This window comes from Topomyia yanbarensis, chromosome 1 (genome assembly GCF_030247195.1).
Source record: "Topomyia yanbarensis strain Yona2022 chromosome 1, ASM3024719v1, whole genome shotgun sequence".
NCBI lineage: Eukaryota > Metazoa > Arthropoda > Insecta > Diptera > Culicidae > Topomyia > Topomyia yanbarensis.
In genome coordinates this window covers 162341455-162351631 of record NC_080670.1, presented here as the reverse complement: position 1 = coordinate 162351631, position 10177 = coordinate 162341455, and positions in this window count along the sequence as shown.

The window sequence follows — 10177 nt, the reverse complement described above, 5'->3', positions numbered from 1 at the left end:
AATTTATTATTTTTTCAAAATATTTCACTATTTTTTCAATTTATTTCAAAATAATTCTAAATGCAACGTTTTTCAAATTTTATAATCCATGCTTACTTCAGATGTTAATGGTGTAAAAAATTACCAAGAAAAAGTACATTCCGGGAAAAGGTATATTCTAGGAAATGGGTATCCGGGAAATGGTACATTCCGAGATATAGTTTTCCGGGAAATGGCATTCCGGAAAACGGTTTTCTGCAAAATAATGTACAATCGTATGTTTATTTTGAATTGTTACATCGGTATTACAATCCATTTTAGCTTCTTGATTTATAACTCTCGTTTTCAGGACATATGATTACGAGAGTCCCATAATTTTCCCTGTGTATTTAGTCGGATTTTCTTTCAGAGGAAGGCGTTTGCCGCTTTTCTAAAACATTCGCTCTTAAGATTTCTGTTGGCAGTCCGATATCGCGAATTTGGTAAAAAGCATTTGAAAAATGCCACCAATCTATACACTCTAAACGTTATTCAACGGGATTTACTTAAATCCTGTTGAATACCCACAATTAAATTAATAAAAATATTGAAATCTTTGACCGCTCGAATTATTTCGTATTCAGGGCTAGTTGGCGGTTGGGGTAAGTTGGCGGAATATCTTTTTCTCTGTTTCTATTAGACATATAGCACTGCCTCTTCTTGTGTACCTTAAGTTATCCCGAGCAAACGAAAAGCCCATAATACACCCATGCTCATGGGGTTTGGAATGGGTGTTTGAAATGGGTTCAACCCATGAAAATACCATCGCCATGGTCCGGTAGATCCCATATAAAATACCATATGTTGATGTATTTATGGGTTATTGAGACCATTTTATGGTGTCTTGATGGTTGTGAATTTTGGCACGGACCATGTTTAAGGTCTTTTCAAGGGGCTATGTGGTATTTGAACCCATGAGTATTTGCTCGGGATAAGAAACCCGTTATCCAATGTGTTTTTGTTGTAAAACGATTTGTTTGGTGAAAGTTTGTTGATATTGTGTTTTCGAGCATACCAAGTAAATTTTCTAAATTTTAAATACTTTGTGTTGTTTAGGGTGATTTTCAATCTATTTCCTGAATGATTATATTTTTCGATTGCGCGTGAAATGAGCTTTCAGTATTCGTATAGATATTACATCTATCCACAAACAAAAGTAATTTTTTAAAAAGTTTATAATAAAATATGCGGTTGGGGTAAGTTTGCGGTGCTGCACACGGGGCAAGTTGGCGGTACTATTTCGTCGCTGTTGTGCTATCTTATGACAACCGCCATTTTGGGGTAAACTGAGTTAGATATGCCACATTACTTGTCTAAAAAATCTCTACAAAGTGGCGTTTACAGAATTTTGACGTTCTGCTTGGTTACTGAGATATAGCGAGAAACGTGCTGAAAAATTTCTAATTTTTTGCTTCAAATGACTGTGTCTGGAGGTTGGCTCAAATTATCTTTATGTATGACATGTTTTTATATGTAAAACTATCTGATAAACACAATGGCATAACAATTTTCGAAACAAAAATGCACGAACTGTGAGAAAAATGCAATTTAAGTTTTAAATTGGAAATATAGCATATTTGGCAACACTGTAACCAAAAATAACTATTTTTTCCAGATTCCCTGACTCATTTCCTTCAAAATGCATCTCACCGATTGTTTATAGACCAAATGAAGCCAAAGATATGAATAAAAGTTAATAATTGATGATTTTTTTCTATGTAAAATTTTCCATGCACGATTATGACACGCCATACAAATTTTGTCATCAATACACACCTATGACACGTGTGAGACCGACTTTTGTTTACATTTTTAAAGAAAACTCGCAATGTAGTTAACCGATTCTCGCAATATTTGAGAGATTAATGCAGAATAGATAGAAGTATCATTTGTCTTCTTTGAATTATTTATACCATTTATAAGTTTCAAGATATTCAATCTCAAACTTTAAAAATCGTTTTTCTCAAAATGTGTAAAATGGCGCTTGTCATAAGATAGCACAACAGCGACGATTTACAGTGCAAAAAAAGTCATCAAAAATTTTTATTTCTGGAATTCACTCAAAAGTAAGAAAAAAAATTTCTTGTGTATCTTGCCAATGTAGGAGACCTTTATTCCGGCCAATTTCATGAAGATTTTCGAAATTTGCTTTTGAATAGGGAGTACTAGTCAAAGTCAAAATGCCGGGGTATTGAAACTAAAATATAATAGTAAATATCGGTTAATAAACAGTTTTCTCTAAAAGACATTCTACTCGTTCCAAAAGGACTCTTGAATAATTGCATCTCCATTTAATTGCTTAGTATCCTGCTCTTCAATGCCGCGTGTTTTATTTTGCAAGATCTACTTACATCAAAGCGGCAAAAATTGCAAACTAAAAACACCGCCAATTAGTCCCGGTCTCCTCTACAAAATAACTAGTTTTCAGATCTTGGTAAGTGCATGTGACAAATTTTGTATAGTAATTAAATTTTACAGAGAGTTTTAGTGCTTTGTTTATTTGTCATTTGACAGACATATTTTTTGATCCCAGAGCTACCTACTTCTTTGGATCCGGTTAGTTCGTTCTACCAGTCATCAAATCAAACATACTGACAGACATGCAAATATAGCACAAGCTTTGTTTTGAATCGATTCAAACGAAGAGCCAACAACTTAAAACTCCTGAACGAGATAAACAGCGACGACGCCGTCCTCGCTATCGTCATCTTCTACTCGCAAAAACCCAAAGCCCTTGTCTCTAGTATCCAAAGTCATAATGGGGAATAACAAATAAAGGAGATATTAAACCGGAATGGCGATCATCGGCTAATCGCGTACTCCCATACACGACGACGTGATTTCGGTTTTATAGGTCATATCATCAAGCATTTGAGCCCGGGCTTGGTGCTTTGTCTTCCCGGGCGACGTGGACTTCTGTTTTGAAACCAGCCGCATGCAGCAATGGTTAATATCGTGAGAATTGGTTGCCATTTTTGGTCCCTTGTTTGGTGACCCTACCCATTCCTTGTTGGTTTGGTTCGAGAGGGATGAGGAGGCGGCAGTAGGCATCAGTGGTCTGCACCCTCAATCTTCAAAACAAGCGGAGTTCTTTGGAGCAGCCGCAGTTGGCGGTCGGCGGTCGTAAAAATTTTATTAGGTCTGCTCTAGCCATGATTGTGAATGCACCTTTTGGTAAGGGGGCCCCGATATGCCACCATTATTGTTGACGGCAGCTGTGCATTGGATCACGGTGACAATGACGCTGATCTAAATCTGATTCCCTTCACCACATGGACCGCGGTTGATGGTTCTTTGATTTTGAGTGGAGATAAAAAGTTGCGATGTGGTTTGTCCAGCATCTAAATTGCACCGCGGGTGACCTCACTGTAGGTCAAACATGGGTCGCAGACGTGAATCTTGCACATACGAGGCAGCCCTTGAAGTTAGATCGGTTGAAACGAATTTGTAATAGGGCTGTGGTTGATGGCATCGATGGTCGAACTGAACAAAGAAACCGACTCATTTCAAGGAAATAACAAAATCTCACCGAGCTCAAATCTCACAAATATGGGACTCGGCTCGAAACGGTATCGGCGAGTGATTCCTAAATTTCCGAAAAGTGAACTTCAATGACAAACCGAGCGCCCGATCGCGTTTTGATCTCGGTCCGAACTTCCTGACAAAATAATTTCCAGCTCTATACGAAACCAACCATCGGCGAGACAATCAGTGCGGCGAGGATCCATAAAACCGCGATAAAAATCTATTCGTTTTAGGAAAACAATAATGCATGATAAAAAATTCCGACTGATGATGGGCGATTCGCACGGCTGTAAATCAGCCGAACCCGCATAAATTCGGAGTCTTTATTGCCTTTGGCGCGGTTTCCGTGAAGTTCCTATCGAAGCGGAAATCTACCGTCTGCTGACAACATTCCACTGCCAGCATCGGCGCTGGAAGGAAGGCATGGGGTGCGCGGACAATGAAGGCAACTCAAAAATTCGGTCCAAATGAGAAAAACACATAAATTATCGTATCAACCGTGTTGTGCCGTGATCTACGGGTTCGGTCTGTATAGTTTCAGCATAAAAAATGTTGACATTTGTGTCATTATCCCGCCGATTTCCGCCCTCCTCCCATTTCGAACCAGTTGATTGTGGGTTCGTTGGCTGATCGCACCCAACATTCAACAGAGGGGACTCGTTTTTGGCAGAAAATGTAGACGCCCAATTTTTTAAGGTCGTAAGTAGGCCCGTTGTACATGTGTACTTTAGGGCCCTTGAATGATTTTTACTTGCTTTTGTTTACGCTGTCAATTTCTCGTTGTTATTGATAATGGAAAAATTCCGTCCTCTTGTCCGTTTGGAGCGGGGTGTCCGGCGTGCATTGACACACTTTTGATATGCACAGAAAACCATGCATGCCAGGCTAATTATTGCACACAGCGGAAAAGAAAGGTCATATATTGACAGCAGCGGTAACGTTTTGAGACAACATGCTGATCGTTTCAATGCAGAAAGGAGAATGGCGGAAAAAGTTTTATTTTTTTTTTGGGAAAGGTTGAAGTCAAAAAGTGATATCGGTGGGTCCTCGGTTCGAACGTGATCGTGAACAAGGCACACAATGATAATTTATGGCATTGATTGTAATTATTGGAACACGAGTTTTTGCGACCACTATTCGAGTTGACTGTGCTTGGGATATATGTCTTGCGCGGTGATAATCGATTTCGATGCCCGACGGTGTGTTTTTAGCGAAGGTTAATCGGAACTGGACATAGTACGGCCTGCTCATGAGATTTATTTAAACTTTCCGATTTTAAATGAACTTTAAGTTTTAACGGGCTTCTTTATAGAACTTAACCCCCCGGAAGTCGCGCTTATGGCCCACTGAACGAGCAGCCGCTGGTGCCCTAAGACGATTTCGCTAGATTTTCAGAGCAGCGTGCACTCAGTGCACTAGCGCGACTTCCGGAAGGTTAAGCGCGTACATGTCCCATCAGTATTTGCACCTACGGTTTCCTTGCATTGGTTTTTGCCAACCAGGTTTTGTTGCAGCGTCTTGTTAGGAAGTTTGGTACCAATCGTTTGCTAACACCGCTTTTCTCCTTATTATTTCAAGTTTTTAATTTTAGTTTAGTTCGTTTATTTGGAACGGTTAGATGCGTGAGCTTAACGGAGCCGTGTGCTTCTTATATATATTTAAAATTATTAAATAATAATGAATGTATTCGATAAAGTACATCGAATCCCGAGCACGCAATTTACCAGTGCATGTAGAGATTCTTTTTGAAGGTGGAGAAGCATTTTTACCATCACCTGATACCACCAGAGGATCATGATCAGTCCGTTTCCTTGGTTATCGCTTTCATCCGCACCGCCATCACTGCTCTTGTCTTGGTATTGTTTTTGTTATGGTAACTGTTTTTCTCTTAGGTAATCGCTAGCAGGATTTTCCGCCATGTGCAGCATATGTATAGTACTGACACGTGTGAGACTGATTACCACAAGTACACAGCGTAACCTGAGCGCAGGTAGCGTCAGATTGCAATGTCACGAAGGAAAGAATAAGGAATTCTCACCTGAATACCGTTGTTAATAACCGGAAAAAATACCTCCTATTAATCATCTCTAACGAAGAACACCGTTCCATATTGCGCCATGAATTTGCGAATTGTGTAATCAGGTGTATTTTGAGACAGATCATGTAGTCGAACTCGATTGCATTTTCTCCATAATAAACACTCTACAGCGTATCATGTTGTTACGGAAATCAAATTATTCCGCTTAGCCGGCATTCCTGAACTTTATCAGTACGCAGTAACTTTCATTGTATTGAACGAACCTTCACAATGTTTGCATTTCGATGACTTATGTAATTATGATTTCTACAAAAACACCCAAAACTGACTGACTTTGAGAAAATCTTTCGAAAGCAATGCGAAAACCGAAACTTCCTAGTCTATTTCAGACGGAGCCGTCACTATAGAGCACCTAAAAGAGATCTAATCGAATATAGTGCAGCTGTATAAGGCCCACATGTACTTTTGTGCTTCATTCATCGCTTGCTAGTTGAATGAGAAGCATGTTGATGCGGTTAGACTGTTCAGTAGGAAAATAATCTAAATTTTCGTCACCCATATTTTGCTGCGCATGTTATATTTGTTAATCTTCCGGCAGTCGCGCTAGTGCACTGAATGCATATTGCTCTGAAAATCTAGCGAAATCGTCTTAGGGCACCAGCGGCTGCTCGTTCAGTGGGCCATAAGCGCGACTTCCGGAGGGTTAATCAGCCATATTCTGTATTATAACGGACCGCTATTTCGAAAGAATGTCATTTGCATTCACAATTACGATTGCAAAATAAAACGGGTGTCAGATTCGATCGAACGACATTCGTTGGAAAAATCAATCCGCCACAATGCAGAACGAGGCTGAATATTTGTGGGATGCACTATATTATGATGATCAGATCTCAATAATTAATATTTTCCGGGGAGTTCGATGACCAATTTTTTACTGGGTAGATTGCCGACGGTTTTGCTCTTTATAACCTTAGCAGACCCAGTAATTAAAATATAGCTTTGGTAGGATGTTTTATGAATCGATTTTTCTACATTACACTATCAATCTTAAAAGATTGCCCCAAGGATTCGCCATAAAGATTTTACTTTAAATATTGATAGATCGTCCCGTAGATTATAGTCAATTTTGAAATAAAAAGGATATTCAGGGCAAAACGAGTTTCAAAGGTTGTTCCTAAGATTCACAGATTGCTCCCAAGATTAAACGATCGCTCCCAAGATTCAAAGATCGCTTTCAAGATTCAAAAATCGCTCCCAAGATTCAATGATCGCTCCCAAAATTCAAATATCGCTCCCAAGATTCAAATATTGCTCCAAAGATTCGAAGATCACTCCCAAGATTCAAAAATCGCTCACAAAATTCAAAGTTCGTTCCAGAGATTCAAAGATCGCTCCTAAAATTAATGATTGCTCCTAAGAGTCAAAGATCGCTACCAAGATTCAAAGATCACTCCCAAGATTCAAAGGTCGCTTCCGAGATTCTAAGATCGCTCCCAAGATTAAAAGATCAAAGATCGCTCCAAAGACTAGAAGGTTGCTCTAGAGGTTGAAAGATCGGTTCAGAGATTGAAAGATTACTCCAAAGATTAAAGGATCACTCCAAAGATCGTTGCAAAGATTCCAATATCGCTCCAAAAATTTAAAGATAGCTCCAATGATGTAAAGGGCGCTCGAAAGCTTTAAAGGTCGCTCCATGGACTTAAAGATCGTCCCAAAGGTTCAAAAATCATTCAAAAGATTCAAACAACGCCGCATGGATTCAAAAATTGCTTCAATGATTGAAAGATCGTTCCAAAGATTCAAAGTTCGCTCTTAAGATTAAAAAAATGCTCCATAGATTTGAAGATCGCTCCAGGTATTGAAAGGGGAACTTACAAAACATGCCTGAAGATTAGCGACTAAGAAAATCATAAACATTTGTTAATAAATCTGTTAATAGATCCATAAAACGTAAAGATCGCTCCAAAGGTTGAAAGACTCAAAACTCTCTCCAAACATACAAAACTCGCTCCAAAGATTCAAGGATCGCTCCAAAGATAGGAAGATTGCTCCTAAGACATACAGATCTAAAAATCTAGGCTAAGTTTCGTTAATGCAGCTGCAAATGGCAGCCCTAAGTTTGCGCCGCTAAAACAACAAAAATGATCCATAAAAAATTGAAAAACGATCCATAAAAAAGTTGTCAATGTTCCATAAAACAATACTGAAAATCCATAAAAAAGTGTGAATGATCCATAAAAAAGGGTGATTTGATCCATAGATTATGTAAAATTGAACCATAAAATGGTCTCAAAAGAGCACTAAAATAGTAATAAAAGAGCAATTAAAATGAACCAATGCCCCATAAAAATATTGGAAATGTTCCATAAAATGATACATTTTGCGCCATAAATTAACTGACATTGATCCATAGAATATTAACAATGTACATTAAAACACGTCGATATGTTCCATAATATCGACAAAAGTGCTCCACGGTATTACAAAATGGAGCAATAAAATGTCAGAAAAAGTTCCATAAATTTGATGAAAATGTTTGCTAAATAATTTTTCTTGGTCCATAGAAGATGTAAAAATGAACATTAGAAATGATTCATATATCGAACGTTAAATTATGGTTCATGGATATTTACAAAACGATCCATAAGAAAATATAATGTTAAACGATCCATTAATATGTGCTTATGCACCAGAAAATTAAATTTAATGAATTCATGCGAAATTTTTGCTATTCGAACTAATAATAAAGTTTATTACATTTGGTTGTAATGTCAAACTACAACAAACAATGCATACATTATAGTTAAACTTCAGCTTCCGTACCCAACTAGTCAGCTAACTGACCTTAGCTAACCTGAAATCATTATGGCAATTCTTTAAACGTCAGGGTATTTATGATATTAGAGCGCTGAGTGTTATTAGACCACCTATACAGGCTGGCATGAGTCGCAAATACTATCTGAATAACTATCTGAAGCGAAAACGGACACTTTATACACGAACACTGACTAATGTGGCTACGCCACATCGCTTTCTTGTGCACTGTCCGACTTCGCTGCCGCTCAGTCGGCTTTTAACTAGCTATAGCCCCTATGTTTAAGTAAACCGGGCAAACGAGAGGACCACAGGTTTGCCTGCAATTCCAGCTACGGGTTAATCAATGCCTCATCCAACGGATCCTCAGCGGCTTTGCGCCGCTTCGGATCTTTGGCCTCGGATATGCGGCCAAGCCGCATCACACTAACTCCCAGTATAAGCTCACTTGTTAAAACACTGTCACTGTTATGAGAATTATTAAGCACAACTTATTTTTTAAGTTTACCATAAAATTTCGCATGAATTCATTAAATTTATTTTTTCTAATGCATAAGCACATATTAATGGGTCGTTTTACATTTTCTTTTCTTATGGATCGTTTTGTAAATGTCCATGAACCATAATTTCGTTCGATATATGAATCATTTCTAATGTTCATTTTTACATCTTCTATGGACCAAGAAAAATTATTTAGCAAACATTTTCATCAAATTTATGGAACTTTTTCTGACATTTTATTGCTCCATTTTGTAATACCGTGGAACATTTTTGTCGATATTATGGAACATATCGACGTGTTTTAATGTACATTGTTAATATTCTATGGATCAATGTCAGTTAATTTATGGCGCAAAATGTATCATTTTATGGAACATTTCCAATATTTTTATGGGGCATTGGTTCATTTTAATTGCTCTTTTATTACTATTTTAGTGCTCTTTTGAGACCATTTTATGGTTCAATTTTACATAATCTATGGATCAAATCACCCTTTTTTATGGATCATTCACACAGTTTTATGGATTTTCAGTTTTGTTTTATGGAACATTGACAACTTTTTTATGGATCGTTTTACAATTCTTTATGGATTATTTTAAATATTTTATATGCAAAAGTACATTTTCCCGCTGCAAATGAATTGCGTCAATTGTTTGTTTTGTTATCTACGCCAACCTTTCAACCCCTGGGTTGAGTCTTCTTCAGGGTCTTTTTTTAGTAAATGACAGAGATAGAATAATATATAAACATAAAGAAAAAATCGTAAACGCTTGGAATTTTGGCTATGGGAAGTAAAAATGTGGATGTATAATGTGGTGCGGGTGGTAGGTTTATCGAAATAGTGCTGGTCGCGTATTACTCGATTACTGTGTCTTGCAAAAGCACACTAAATATGATTCATCACTATAATGATGTCTATCAGTGGTGGATGTGTTAGTGTGATTTTGTTGTCGAAGAAATTACTTATCTCGAGAGGAATTTTGCGTTCTCATCTCTTCAATGTATTAGAGAATGTTGGAGAATGAGCTGCTGAGTTAATTAACAGTTCCAAAGATCAGCAGATCTGAAAGATCGGCAGATCTGAAAGATCGGCAGATCTGAAAGATCGGCAGATCTGAAAGATCGGCAGATCTGAAAGATCGGCAGATCTGAAAGATCGGCAGATCTGAAAGATCGGCAGATCTGAAAGATCGGCAGATCTGAAAGATCGGCAGATCTGAAAGATCGGCAGATCTGAAAGATCGGCAGATCTGAAAGATCGGCAGATCTGAAAGATCG